The sequence below is a fragment of the Lytechinus variegatus genome, chromosome 6, assembly GCF_018143015.1.
Source record: "Lytechinus variegatus isolate NC3 chromosome 6, Lvar_3.0, whole genome shotgun sequence".
NCBI lineage: Eukaryota > Metazoa > Echinodermata > Echinoidea > Temnopleuroida > Toxopneustidae > Lytechinus > Lytechinus variegatus.
Window position 1 is genome coordinate 18,089,109 of NC_054745.1, and position 15,750 is coordinate 18,104,858.

Below are 15,750 nucleotides of genomic sequence, written 5' to 3' on the forward strand. Positions count from 1 at the left end.
CATTTACCCATTAAATGTGAGCCCCTAAAAAGCAGAGGGCTTGTGAGGGGGGCCAAAAATACACGTAGTTCAACAATGCGTTAACATGAAAAGAGGAATAATGATAGTAAAAACGAAATCAGTGGTTTGTACTACTTGTAATACAGGTTACGATATAAGACAATGCTAAAGTTAACAAGAAAAAATGCAGGTCTTAAAGAGATGCTTCAAGACTGGAGAAAGCGCGTCCGACATAGTGAACAGGTTAAGAAACTTCAACACCGTTGGATTAAGAAATGAAGCTGAATACATATTTTACAACACTAAGACATGTTAGCTTAGTCGATCCTAAAGTAGATACAGAGCTCGTAATTTAGGTAGCTCTTTCTGAATCTAAGAAATCTGTATAGCATTATTATCCCAGAATCTGACTTACCAATTTCTAGACCCTATAAATACCATTTATGTTGCATTATTTCAAATGATTTGTCTTTGTTATAGTCATTTGTCTTTGATTTGTGAAAGTCATTTGTCATAATGTAGGCCCTGAAGTCCTGCAAGAATGCATTATATGAAAACTTTTTTTTTATTATTTCTGTTCGTGAGTGTGTACAACAGTAGTGATATTTAATCAAATTCTGGTCATTTGGTAAGGTAGTATGAATGAAAGATTTACTAATTTCAAGTCTACGATATTTGCAGATTTACTGAAATATATTTGTTCGGTGTTTATAATCTCGTTTGTTTCATTTTATTGTTTACATATCCTATTTTGTGTAATCCTTATTAGCATTTTACTGAGATGTTAAACGTCGATCGACCTATGTTACAACCAACTCCAACATGTCCAGTATTCTCAGTTCGGATTGCAAGTTTCAAGTTGTCGTTTATTTTTTAAAAGGTACCACCTGGTTGATAATTTATGTTCATTAATGTTATAGTCATATCATCTGATTCATTTGACCTAACTACAATTTCATTTATCATTCGATTAAATTTTTATTTGAAGGCCATCTATAACGTGTAAAAGTTTTTGGTAACGTTTCACAATGTGACTCATTTCCATATCAGATTCTGTTAAAACTATTTTACAAATATTTAGGAACTTGTAATTGATTCGTAATCATTGTTATCATATTTCATTTGTATTTGTTTATATTTATAACGTATGTTTGATTAGTATTTGCCTATGATGTTGATAATGGAAATGAAAAATAAAACTAGAAATTGAACTTGACTCAAATTATAAGCGAGCATACAAACCTTAGAAAAAACAATTATATTGTTTCTTTGTAAATATTTCGATGCTGCTTTTGTAAATAGTTATCACACACTCTTGGTTATTCATGTTTTCAATGTCAAATAAAATATTCTTATGACTTAGGTGGTAGCCTATCAGAAAGATATAAGCAAAAAATATTTCCTTTCAACTTCAGGTAATTCCACATTTGCTGAGTCATTTTATATCAACAAGACAAGAAAAAAATCATTTTGAACGTGATGAAAACATTTCATAGAAATATACATCCACTAGACGCGTCTTTATTCTGTACCATCTACACAAGACACACAACGTTCATAGAGTATGAACTAGAATAGCTGACAAAAGAAACAATGAGGGGATTTCCAAAACAAAGGATGACGCACGCAATTTGTTTGCTCTCTATTATTCATACCTCATATTAAAAAAGTATACCGTAATGTGTTTTATGGTTATCCTTGTTTTCATGAAATGTACCGCATAGGTATATTAATATTTGGGGAAAAAGGGAGATTGACAGTCGATCGACAATCAAAATCAAATACAGCTGCGTATCCAAAATTACTTGTGAACATAATATTGGTATTTTTATATACACAACAAAAAAAAGTAAGTCCCCCCTTGAACAAACATCAATAATTTCCGAACCATTTCGAATTATTGATATATTTTTACATGAGCGTGTAGGTAATTTTATAGGCTACCCTCTGAGTAAATGTTATGGACGTATTTTACGTCATGCTTCAGTGAGCACCGTCAAAAGGCAAAAATTTCACTTTTCAAAAGTCACAAGCCAACTATCATGACTTTGATTCCATTTACTGGAACTAATTCCACATTCTCATCATGAAAATAGTCAGAAGGCTTGTGAAAGGTACTTTCTAAAATACAAAAAAAAAATTTTGCTAAATTTCATGGTTGAATAAACACGAGTCCAAATTTGCAATAATTGGATTTTTTACACATATATATCACTAAGAATGAAAGAATATGATGACAGTTATTTTTGGGAAGAGTATCGTCAACAATATTCATCGTTTCACGGTTCAATGAACATTTATTGAAAACAAAAAATACGATTTTCATATATCATAGACAAGTATTGTTTCATTTTGGTAACTGAAAATGATCTTTTCTCAACTTTTTCGTTATGTTCACGACCATTTAACATGCTTCAATGATTCAAAGGCGTTTAACTAAACATTCACGCTTGAATGAACATGTGGAATGTGATGCTCTCTTTTTTACGTTATTGGAAAAAATGCAATTCGTAACTATGGATATCTGTTAAAAACCTTGCATAGTTCATTTGATTTGATTTTTATGAAAATCCCGATGTTAAATGCATCAGTGAGCACATAATATTCGAAAATTATGCAAATGAGAAGAAAGTTCAAAGCCTTGGCCCCACTCTGTGCCGTGTTGAATGGTTATTTTGGTGTGCGCGCCTTTTGGATAGTGTTACTCTGAAGCCATGTGCGAAGTTTCATGAAAAAACTGTTGGCAGAAGTAGCAAAAACCGTCCATGAAACAAACCCTCATTTCATATTTGTGAAAATTTTGACTTCTTCTCTCATAGACTTGTGTACATTATGAGTGCATATGTTTAAGAATAAGTAAACCCTCATTCAATATGGTGGAACTTTTTTTCAAGGCTGTCTTTAGCAATGTCATTTGGCAGTAATGTTTATTAGCCTATGGGCAGAATTCTGTGCAAAAATGAAATCGATATGTTTATTCATGGATGAGTGAGCACGCATCAAAGTGGGAAAATTTGTATTTTCAATGTCACAGACTCATTTTAAAGGGTCATAAAGTGCATATTGAGGGCAAATTCGGTTTCACATATTTTTGTTTTATCATCCATCATTTCTATCACCACGCACTTTTCGAACTTAAAACATTTTTATGGTTGATCGAGCACGTTCGAAAACTTGGGAATGAATACTCTTTATACGGCATAAATGTATTCTTTTCGTAACAATTTTTCATGACCAGTTTAATTTATAGGCAAATTAGTGGTGGACCCAGAATTTTAAAATGGGGGAGGGGCCTATAATCGGGGGAGCCACCAACATTTTCAAATTTTAACATGTTCTATAGCAAGTTGTAAAGGATACTACCATAACCCCCTATGATGATACGTCAAAATACAGGGGCCACAGAACGGTTTTCAAAGTGGGAGGGGAGGTGGGGGGTAGCTGAGCCAAAAGTGGGAGGGTGGGGGCTGACCATGCAAAAAATCACAATCGTATGGTCATTTTTACATTTTTGTACATGCTTTTTAAAAAAAAGTGGGGGGCTGAACCCCCTCCCCCCGCTTCCGCGGCCCCTGCAATACAATGCGCTCACTCAACCATGAACATACGGTATCAAAATTGTGTGTGGAGTGGCTAAATGACGGATAGTAAACAGTATACCACCATAAAATTCACTATAAAACAACTTTTGTCCAACATTGTATTTGCACAATCTGAAACACGACTCTTGTGACTTTCAAAAATGGTCATTTTTAATTCAATCTTTGATTATTCATGCATGACCCAACCGATCAATTTCATATTTCCCAAGGAGTTGCCTAATGAGTGTAGAAATCCACCTACGAAATATCATATCTCAAAATAATTCCGTTCAAAAGTTACAGCAATTTGATTTAGGGGGGACTTACTTTTTTGTTGTGTATATATGCTTCGAGAAGTTGTAGAGACAAGCTATGTAGAAATGTGTACTGCATTTGATATTATCTCTTATGCATTGACCATGCATTACATTACGTATATAAAATTATTATTATGTTGATAAAGCTTCTGCGACGATTGTTCAATGGTATTTTCTGTAAAAGCTGTATACAAATATTAATAATAATTACATATCAAGACTATCCATATTGTTTACAAGTACATATAAATTAATTTGAGAATCTTTTCAATATATGTAATATTGGGATATGTAACATGAGTTTAAGTTGAGTCAGACGCTTATATCTGATTACTTTTTTTTTAATTTTTTTACGATTCGTTTGACTTGTGTTTGAAGTAGTTTAAGATTGTACCATGTATTATTCTTATTGTAATTATGATGCTAAAGGAGTAGGAATATTTGTGTAGTAGTCATTTAGGATCAAACAAAGTCAACAACAAAGTGATTAGACCATAAAATGGAAAGAAATTTATGAAATGGTGAAAGATATGCCAAACGACTCTAGTCCTGCTATGGATTCAATAGTTGTTAGAGTATTAAAAAAACAATCTCATTGATATGCATTCCATTATATAATATTTTTAACTTAAGCATATCAACAGGTACTGTTCCCAAATATTTGAAGATTGCTAAGGTCACTCCTATACACAAAAGTGGAAGTCGAGAAAATATGAACAATTATCGTCCAATATCTGTACTAAATATATTTGCTAAAATACTTGAGAGATGTGTGTATAACAGGATTATTAGTTTTATTGATGAAAATGATATAATATTTAACAACCAGTATGGATTCAGGAAGGGGCACTCCACATCTTCAGCTGTCTTGGAGCTTACACATAAGATACACAACTCTATTAATAACAAAGAACATACTCTAGCAATATTTATTGATCTCTCTAAAGCCTTTGATGTTATTGACCACTCTATTTTGTTAAAAAAATAGATTACCACGGAATAAGGGGCTTGCCACTCAAATGGATCACAGATTATTTAACCGATCGAGAACAAATTACTATATTTAACAAATGTGAGTCAAGCTCCAGGACAGTGAGATATGGAGTGCCCCAGGGTTCAGTCCTCAGCCCACTCCTTTTTCTGTTATTTATGAATGATTTACCCCAATGTTCAAATATGCTAAATTTTTTGCTATTTGCTGATGACACGTGTGTTTCTATGTATGGTAGTAATATTGATATTCTGTTCAGAGATATGAATTTACAGCTTAAAAAATCACTGAGTGGATGTCAGTCAATAATCTAATTGTGAATACTTCAAAAACCAATTATATGTTGTTTAGCACATGCAGCCATAAGATAGACAACTTAAAATTATACTATAATAGCTTTGAAATTACTCAACTTCACAATGTAAAATTTTTAGGTATTTATTTGGATGACAATTTATCTTGGAACTTTCATATTAAACAGGTCTGTAATAAGATTGCTAAAAGGATTGGGGTAATAGCTAAACTTAATTTTTTGCCAAGTTCAGTTCTAAAAATGTTATATCATGTTTTTATCACATCTACCATTAACTATGGAGTGGTTGCATGGGGATTTACAACTAAAAGAAATATACAGAAAATTTTTACTTTACAAAAACGAGCAATCCGTCTAATAACTCATTCCAATTACCTCTCTGAAAGTGCACCTCTTTTCAAACGATTCAGAATATCATATCATTACAGACCTGTTTATTCATGTACCAATGCCACAACCATATGTTACCTAAGTCTCTTCAAGATTATTTTAAAATGAATAATTTATATCACTCATATCAAACTAGAAATTGTAACAGTTATCACCCTCCTTTGCCACGCATAGCTTTAACTAGACGATCTGTTTTTTTTTATTTTGGACCACTCTTTTGGAACTCATTACCGAATTCTGTTAAATTATCAAAATCTTTAAATCAATTTAAACGTGCATGTCTTCGAAACAAAACACTTTTAAACACGGCTTTCCATTTATTGTAATGATTTGTTTTCACCCCCCCCCCCCCCCCCCTTCTCTTAGACGTATTTGTTATTATGTTATGATTATATTGTTTGTCTACTTTACATGTATTAATATGATTTATTCTATACTTTAGGGGCCAATTTAAACAAGCAGTTATGCTTTCTTTGACCCCTCCACGTGTAATATATCTTTTAATGTCAATGATTTGTACATACGTATATTTTTAATTGTGGAAATAAAATTTGAATTTGAAAGACTGAATGTATAACATAAATCTTTTTCAAGATTTGGAAATTTGATCATAAACCCACATCTTGAGAATAGAGAGGCAAAAACAATCATGTAAGCTTCAACGTCGTACGTTTTAGTGATTGATTGATGTACTGTAATCTTTGAAAAACTTGACCTCTGTATCTCGTTGATAAACTGCTATTATACATTGGGAAATAAAAGCATCTATATACAACTCGATATTCTTGTGTTCATAGCATGTTTTTTGTGATTTTGATACTGCAAAAACTCAGGTGTTGATTTAACACCAGCTCGGAATCTATTATGTCCACACCAGAGAAGTATTGAAACAACACCAGTTTGGAATCAAACCCATGCTGTTCTAATACTAATTGGTGTTGTATAAACACCTATTTGGTGTTAGACCGAAAGTAAAATGGTGTAGTTTTACACTTCTCTGGTGTGGACATAAATAGATTCTGGGCTGGTGTTAAATCAACACCGGTGCTTTTGCAGTGTAACGTTTCCTCGTTCTGTCAATTTATGACAAGAGGGGGGGGGGACATTTGAAGCAATTCAATGAGTGTGCCGTGTTTAATGAATTCTATTTCAATATGTTCAAGGTTACTTACCTCTGCAGCGATCACCTTGATTGCCTGATCAAGCAAACACTAAATAAATGCTCTGATGTCAAACCGGTGTTGTTAGAAACATAGACACAAAGATTCTCAACACTCTTCCCACATTTTAGTAATTTACCTAAATGTGCAATTTACCAAAATGTACCGTAACAGGGGCCATCAGCGTTACCTGGAAAATAATGGGAAACAACAAGGAGAAAGAGGATTGAGAGAATGGCACTTCTATGTGATTCTATTGGATTCCACAACAGTGTAACCCAACTACGTCGTAGCCAACTATATAGAACAGTAACTACAGTGGCAGTCGCCAGACTCAAATTGAGAATACACTGTACCGATACTTGTATGAAACCGGTAGTTATTCTCAATAATGGAAATAATAAATACAACCACCCATGCAAATTTATTGTTTTGAGCTTGGCATTGAGTGCTGATTGCTTTTTTCAATCTTCATTGAAGGAGTATCAATAATAGCATCTGCTGTATTCCATCTCAATATCACAAAGAAACAAGAGCAGAAAGATAAATGCATCATCTTAATTTGTTCAAGTTCATCTTTAGAAACTTTCAATATTGTGCCAATGAGGGAGTATTTCAAAGTAAAAGCTGTGACGAAATAATCTTCATCAGCCATTCCCTGCATGGAGAGACCAGTAATGAGGAGGGTACGTGTTTATCAGTCGATCTGTAACCACTGCACTTTATCATGAATTAAAGGTTGCCAGCACTGTGGTCCGTGTAATCTTGCAGTGGCCGACTTGTAAGTCTGCTCCTCTCTGGATGCTGTGATCTGTGACGTCACCATTCTCAAGGACAGGGTGAATTCCTGGACTGGTACACTCATAATCTGTGAATGAAATCGCACGAATGTGTATGAGTATCCCACCTGAAAAGGGATGTTTTAAAATTGATCAGTATACATTTTCTTATCTTCTTCACTATCAAGAAGTCATTTCTATTTGCTTTTAAACTGAAAAAAGAACACAACTACAACATATACCACCCATATTTCTCTGTCTCCTTTATTTGTTTTTATTTTATTGAATTCGACTCTTCAGAACTCGAGTCTTTGTCTGAGTATACGAACTAGTCTGTTTACCATCCGAGCATGTGATGTAAAATCAAAAGAACGCTTTGAAGGGAAACTTGATCGGAACATTCTCACATTATCTTTTTTTCAAGTGATGGTCCAGAATGAAATACCAGGATTGTTGTGCATAGAGTGCCTAAAGGCAGCACCTACTTGAGTGTAGTGTCGTTTTGAGTGGACAATGAATATGCTACACGTACATACCTTCGGAACATAAAACACCGACCACTCCCGTTTCCTCTAGTGGAATTTCATTACCAAGCCAGCACACAATATAACAACTACAGATGCTTGGTGGGTCGGGCAGCCGAGCACATGTATCCCCCGAACACACCGTCATCCGTCAATGCGATATACAGTGCGTATCAAAAAAAGTTTACACTTGGAAAAAATCCTGTAAAATTATACATTTGTTATATCCTGAAGAATTTTAGACATTTTAACATTGGTACAGATCCATTTAAGCAAATGACGATGTAACTGTCGAAAAATATTTCCGCTTGAGTGAGCACCGCTTACTTTTGAAAAGTTAGTGAAAAATGATTTGCGCAGAACTTTGAAATAGTTTTGTGAATAAAAGTAGATTTTAATCATGAAGAACACGTTGAATTTAGCTAGTAAAATTGATTTGAAGATATCTTTTACCTTTTTAACTTGTTTCCTCGCCCAAAACACTTCGAAGAGTGCATTGCGCCCTACCCCACTCCCCCGCACACCAAGGCCATCGTGACGATATTCACTTTACACTGAGCCATGATTTTCATGAAATGGCTTAAGCTTGATTTTCCTTTTGTTAATCATTGTCAAGCTTGGAAAAGTGTGGAAAAACAAGTATTACATGAAAAATGAAATGTAAACCCCCTTTAAATGATAAAAACTTAGTGAAAAAATGCTGGAGAAGTCTGATATAAACTTTTGTTCAGACTTAGTTATGTCCTAAGATTCAGCTGGCACAAAAAGGGTAGGTAAAGGTTGTGCTTACTTAGTGTTGAAATTTCAATTTGGGGGCAAAATTGTTACAAAATGCTTGAATGTATCCATTTATTACAATTGACAAAAAGTGCAATGGGAAATGTATGAGAAATGTTTCGCAGGGTAAGTTTGATTTCGCCCTTTCCCCTTGACACAGCGTGAAAACGAGCATTTCAGCGCAAACAGATTTCTGCGAGCTTTACAAAAATGGACAGTGCTCACTCAAGTGTAACATTCTGTCAAAACTTTTACTTTCATTGGATAGATGAGACCCAAACCCAAGATTATATGTGAAAATATTACCCACACGTATATTTTTAAATTCCCAGGGTTTTTTCAAAGTGTAAACTTTTTTTGATACGCACTGTATAGAGCTCACACAGAAATTTGACCAAAAAATTCAATTATCATGGCAACAATGACCCTAGCATGCTGGTTCCCCAAGTCCATCTACCATCAAATGTGGTTGAAAAGTGACTTATGGTTGCGGAGAAAGAGAGTCTTGCATGTTAATGTCAACGTTGACTTGAAAACGACCTTTGACCATAACGTGTTACCTGCGACTGCAGCATAACATGTAGGTTCCCCAAATCCATCTACCATCCAAGTTTGGTTGAAAAGTGACTTACGGTAGCAGAGTTAGGTGTCATAAGATAGTCTTGCATGTTAACTTTAATGTTGACCTGAAAATGACCTTCGACCTTACAATGTGACCTCTGACTGCAGCATAACATGCAGGTACCCCAAATCCATCTAACATCCAAGTTTGGTTGAAAAGTGACTTACGGTTGCAGAGTTAGTTGTCATAAGAGAGTCTTGCATGTAAACTTTAACTTTGACCTGAAAATGACCCTTGATCTTACCATATGACCTCAGACTGCAGCATAACATGCAGGTGCCCCAAGTCCAGCTACCATACAAGCTTGGTTAAAAAACGATTTACGGTTGTGGAGTTATCCTATCCTGCACACTTGGACATTTAAGTTTGTTTGAAATCCGGTTCGCTTTGTAAATTTGATTTTTTTTTTGGTGATATTTTTTTACCTGATTGCTAAGAAAGCATCAATGCTTGTAAGCAAGCAACCAGAGGATCGACGGCTTAAGGTTCTCTCAGAAGGACCTGTTACTGAGGATTAATGCATTACCAAAGGGCACTAGCACACCAAGTTTGAATCGAACCCGGGTCACCGGAATACGAATCCCCGCTATGCCGACTGAGCTATCGCGCCTCCTAAAGGCCCATTTTCATCATCGATTATTGTAATAATTGTTATTCTACATGTACTTAGTTTTTAAATTGGCATTGTGTAATACTTTACTTTGTTTTTGCATTTTCTTTCACTTTTCCTACTTAGAAACAAACGCAATGTTGAGAATAAGAAACAGTATAGGCCTATACTCATGTTTTAAACTAATTATTCCTTATTAATACCAAAATGCAGATATTGTTTTTCACACCGTTTTGCGACGTAGAGTGCAGTATAGTTACAATCGAAATCAGCAAATGTTTCCTCACATGAGCTTGAATATGGACAAGGATTCGGTATGCATGCTGAAACGATAAACATCTATTGTAACCGCGTACTCGTTAAGAGCAAATGGCATTGCTTTTCGGTAAAAAATAAATACATAGAATAAAAAAAAAATATTACAATAATCGATTTTAAAAAACGGCCTGGAAAAGAAAAACGAGACAACCCGTTTAAAATGAGTCTTATACTCACAAACGTGGAGCGACTCAGCTGACGTCTCCCTAGACATCCTCTGCTCTCTTCAATTCAATTTCAATTCCATTTATTTACACTCTCAATAAAAACATGAAAAAAAAACATACATAAGGTACAAAAGTAAAACATTGTGAAAACATGAGAATGAGTGGCCAACAAAAGAGAGCAGATGGCCTTATTGAGCGTTGACCCAACAACTATGAGACAAAATCATCTTCCTCTGTATCACATTAATTACGTCCAAAATGTGCGCGAGAGGAGAAGACAATGAAGTATACAGGAAACTAGAAAAGAGGCCTAATTTATTAATCTCCGTAAAACCCGACGGGTCGCCAATCTCTTTTATGACGTCTTGCCCCCCCACCAAAAAAAAAAAAAAAATGCCAGTGCTACTCTTATTACCTGGATGAGCGCAGTACATAGATTGGTCTTTCCCTGTGCCTGTTGTGTATACGGGTTGATGATAGAGTGATCTAGATGTAGAGAGTCTTTAATCATCTTGATTTATCTTCTCACAATTCTTATTTTAGATACAATAAACATTTCCTTTTTGGAATATTATTTTTTTCAAAATATATTTAGAACTACTTTCTGTCAAGGGGACTTTTTGATAAAGAAAACAATACATGAACAAACAAAGAGTTACATGACTAATATTTCTTATGCTAACGCATTGTGTTACAATGAAAAAACTCACCGTACGTCTTGTATTGAACTGTACATTTTTCCAAATGTTACTCATTCTGTAGATGTTAATATGTCGCAGTTAAAACTCACTTGATTTAGCACAGACGGATCAGTATTCTTCAGATAGAAGCCATCTCCAAATCAATAAGGAAACCCCGGGGGTGGGAGATAAATGCATTTACTGTACACATGCGTGATCAAATTCTTTCCAAACACCCCCTAAATGAGTTTTTCTGTGTGCAAAATAACCCTCAAACCAAGTTTTTCAAGGGCTTTATTTACACATTATGGCCTCTAGACAAGTTGTTGCCAGAATATGACCCCGGGGAAAAGCTTGGAGAAAAACATATCCGAAACACGTTTGGTCTCCCCCCCCCCAAAAAAAAAATACCCTATTGACCCCGCGATTGACCATTGACCAGTCTTTCAAAACCACCCTCTTCTTGAAAATCTGTGTTTTTAATACCCTTTAACGAATGCACGCGCGGCCTACTTGCAAAACTGATAAAAACCCACCCCTTTAAACGCGTTTGGCCACGCATGTGTATAGCAATATATTTGACTCCCCCCCCCCCCCCCCAGAAGGAAACATATCGATCCGTGTTCGTACAGTTTATACAGAACAATTTTTCTTCAAACTTCTTTAAATGCAGGCCATTTTGAGTTATCATCTTTCTACAGCCCTAAAGCCAACAGCGCCTCCATCTCCCCCTCTCTCAATTCCTTTTCTCTCCTCTCCATCTCTCTCTCTCCCTTTTCGCTCCCCCTCGAGCCCCTCTCTACCTCCTTCTCCCTCTCAATTGCATTCATGTTCTGCTGTCCTCTCTTTTTCATCTTGCCACAGCCTCTAAAGCCAACAGCGCCTCCATCTCCCTCTCTCAATTCCTTTTCTCTCCTCTTCATCTCTCTCTCTCGATTGCATTCATGTTCTGCTGTCCTCTCTTTTTCATCTTGCCACAGCCTCTAAAGCCAACAGCGCCTCCATCTCCCTCTCTCAATTCCTTTTCTCTCCTCTCCATCTCTCTCTCCCTTTTCCCTCCCCCTCGAGCCCGTCTCTACCTCCTTCTCCCTCTCTCTCGATTGCATTCATGGTCTGCTTTCCTCTCTTTTTCTTCTCCAGGAAATAAGATACAAACTTTAATGACAAATAGATGAACAAATATTTATGTTATCAAATCTATTACAACTGTAAATAAACATGTATAAACTTTATATAAATACATATGAAAGACTATATTAAATTACATTGAAGACATAACATGTGAATAATGAACTAGTTGGCATGATAATAATAAAAACAATGTACAGAATTGTTACTCACCCATGCCTTTAACAAGCTGACATTTCCATTATAATATTAAATGCATGATAATAATAAACTATAGTTGGCAAATAAGAATACAGAAAACCATGCTTTAAAAAAGCTGAAATTTTCATTATAATACACAGATCCTCAATCCACTGCATTAAGCTCACAAGCCCATATTCCTAAGTCAAGTTTAGACAATGATCTAAACTCAAAATATGGAAAACTAATAAAATTTACAAAGTTTAGATTTCGTCTGTTTTTTTTCATTGATGCGGGGTTTGTTCATTGTGACGTAATAGTACTGTTGGCAAGAATGAGCACGCTTCAAGATGCGCTCTTCCTTTTGCACACGGAACGTTCATACATATTGCGGCAAAAATCGTGCCATTATTTTGTTGGGTTTTTTCTCTTCTGCAATGACATATATTTTAAAAGTGGATCAATCAAAAGTTTGTTCGGTCTCTCTGTACTCTCTAGGTGCCAATGTTTTTATTGTTCTTTTTTTGGGGGGCGTGGTCCAAGCCCTCCCCCATTCCAATCTGTATACCTTTAGCTTTATGTAGAGTGCATAGAGCATACACGAAGCTGAAGCATGCATGTCTATTGAATTTTGGACAAATTGTTAATAGTTCATATCTTTAAGGGGCTTTCACAATTGCTCGTACGATCATTTGGTCACAATATATGTTGCCAAGAATCGCAACGGTTGTAAGCAGTCGCATCACCAATTGTGAAAGGGGCTTTAATACCTTGCTGCTTATAACTTAACAGCCAAACACTATTTCTTCTCTCCCTTTCTTTTTATTTCATTAAATTGACAACCTCATGATGCACCTGTATTACATATACAGACGATCGCTAAGAAGTGGGGACAATATAATCTGTTGAAGACTGAATGCTATTCAACAAATTTCCACATTCTGTCTCCAACTGGTTAATTGCACTGCAGATATCAATGTATGAGGAAAATGTGGTGAAACCTACTAGAAGAACACTGGCATTGACATTGTGACCCAGTTCGAAGAGTTACGAATCCCCGGAATAAATCTCAGCAACAAAAGGAGTTTAGTCCATCAGATGCAGCAAAAGTGAGGATAACTTATCCCTAATTGGCAGCATTCTGATAACTAATCCTCAGTTTCACCCTAGATTAAAATAGAATTTAATCCACACTTCTATGGAATGCTGGACTTTCATAACATTTTTCAGTATTTGGGGGCAATTATAATGTATCAATTATTTCATTAAATTTATGATACTTTTGTATTGTCGTATTTTTCCTATTTCAAGACAATTAATTTTTTGAAAACCTTATTTGGCAGTAGGATAATAAATCTAAATTGGTGAATAGGTTGACAACTGGCATTCCATAAAAGTGTGGTCTAATATTATGTGTGATTTTGGTCGTTTCCCGATAAGCACCACACTACACTCAGGGAGGATGCATATCCATATCTAGAGTAACAATATTTTTTAAAATATATTTCAGCGTTTTGGATACCATCCTTTTATAGAGCATGTTGAGATACCTCCATAACCCAAATTTGGTGATAATCGGTCAATGGGGCCTTAGATATGACCTCATGAGTACATAATTAGCCCCATGATCGAAGTACATGTATTATTGGCCTGATTTATTATATTTAGGACCAAGCCAATGATACATTGATTTTCAGGGACTAATTGTGTAGGCTACTCATGAGGCCATCTCTAAGGCCCCCACGGACCGATTTCCACCAAATTGAACTTGTAGATGTATTTAACCCTATCTAGGCCGGGGTATTTTGGGAGTTCATACAGCCGGGGGGGGGGCCTGGGAGGCCCCCCCTGAGATCTCGGCCGTCGACCGCGCGACTGCGCCGAAAATTGGCACGCGTGTTGCCTGGGACATTATCTACAAAATTGTATAGTAATTTTTTTCATGCGAATCACTATTAAGTGATTATGCTAATTTATGCTTAATTAGTATGCAAAATCATACTTTTCCCTCCAGGGTGATTCCATACGTGTCGTACGGGACATTTAGAGAACATTTGACAGTTTTTGACAAGAAAAAACAAAAAATATTCCAGTAACTATAGGTGGTCATCAACTACTACCAGAGTGTAAGAAAAACCAAGACTTAACATGACTTGAATTCACATCCTGTATATTACAGATTAAAAATAGTAATGTGTCGTACGGACGCAGAAAAAGTGGCTTTTTTAGAAACCTCAAGTTTGTACTCAAGTCTGTGAGTTGGGCAGATAAAGTTCAAATTGACACTCAATTACCCAAGAACAAACACATTTACAAATGAAAGCAAAATAAACATTCATGAATAAATAAAGCAAATTATAATTTTCGAGAACATTGTGGCGTACGGGACATTCAAAATGTGTCGTACGGGACATCTCTAAATTGAAGCCAAACTTTCTTACTTTATGTCACTTTGACTTCTTCAATCACATTATTTGGCTGATGATAATGATAATCCCATCAAACTAAGACATTCATTAGGTTAGAAACCGCTATTAGGTGAATATTTCTGTCAATATATCATAAACAAAATAATGTGTCGTACGGGACAATTGTGTGTCGTACAGGACACTTGTGTGTCGTACGGGACACTTGTTTGTCGTACGGGACACTTGTGTGTTGTACAGGCAGTGCGTGTTGTACTGGGCAGCCTGAATAAATAAACATGAATTTTTATCAATCAGAAGGAGCATTGCCCCTAAATTCTTGCTTATTTATGAATAATCATTTAATAAGCAATCATTCAGGACAAACCTATATATATACAATTGGGAGCAATATGTTATAATTTTTTTCATGATGGGAAATGTACAAGTCTTCACAGCATTTTTACGAGCTGAAAAACTTCAGGTTTTGTGTGAAGTTATATTTTAGGGAACTAATTGATGATTTCCAAACACTATTTAAACAATAAATGAATGAAACTTTGTGTAAATTATGGGGCTAAAATGATCATGATGTTATGATTTTTTATATAAAATGTATATCTACATGATATATGTCACAACTGTCACTTTTTCCCTTTTTGGTCACAATTTTTTTGTCTAAAGAAATGCGGTTCTACTTTTTCAAACCCATCTGCATTTCATGAAACCATATGGTTTGTCTTATTTTTAAGATTTTTTTACAACTTGAAAAAAGTAAGGAGTTTCAATATTGTATAAAAAAAATAGT